Genomic DNA, 677 nt, shown 5'->3' with positions numbered 1-677 from the left:
GTATATATATGGATGTATGTATATATGGATGTATATATATATATGGATGTATATATAAATATGAATGTATATATGTATGTATATACATATATGTGAATGTATATATGCATGTATATATATGTATATATGTATGTATATATGTATATATATACATATGTGTATATATATGTGTATATATATGTGTATATATATGTATATATATATGTATATTTATTTACCAGTTGTGAAAAAACCGGACTAGAGTGCTCAATGTGTAGTCAGAGCAGTATATAGGACATTTATTACTGTGAGTCCAGAATGAGTTAACATATTGTTTCAGCTAGAGGAAGATCATCAAAGAGAGGAAATATCCAACTAGCATCGTCAGAATTCATAGATGGACTAAGTTATAAAATCAAATATGAATGGAAAAATCGAAGATGAAGTGGAGTTAGAAAAGAAGGGTGGAGTGGAAGGAAGAGGACGTTGGAATTTAAAGTAGTAGGAGAGTATATAATAAGAGAGGGCTTTATAATTAAATATTAATTATGTGTTAATTCTTATATACGTTTTTTTAGTTTATAACGGTTTAAAATTAAAAGACGCTATTCTTATTTATAACGGCATAAGTAACGGTTAATTTAAAGGATCACCATGGCAACAGGTTGGAGAGTTAATGTTTGTGGGCATGGTGTGCT

The sequence above is a fragment of the Euprymna scolopes genome, chromosome 25 (assembly GCF_053919585.1).
Source record: "Euprymna scolopes isolate OS-2025 chromosome 25, ASM5391958v1, whole genome shotgun sequence".
NCBI classification, from domain to species: Eukaryota; Metazoa; Mollusca; class Cephalopoda; order Sepiida; family Sepiolidae; genus Euprymna; species Euprymna scolopes.
Note: the sequence above shows the minus strand (reverse complement) of the source record.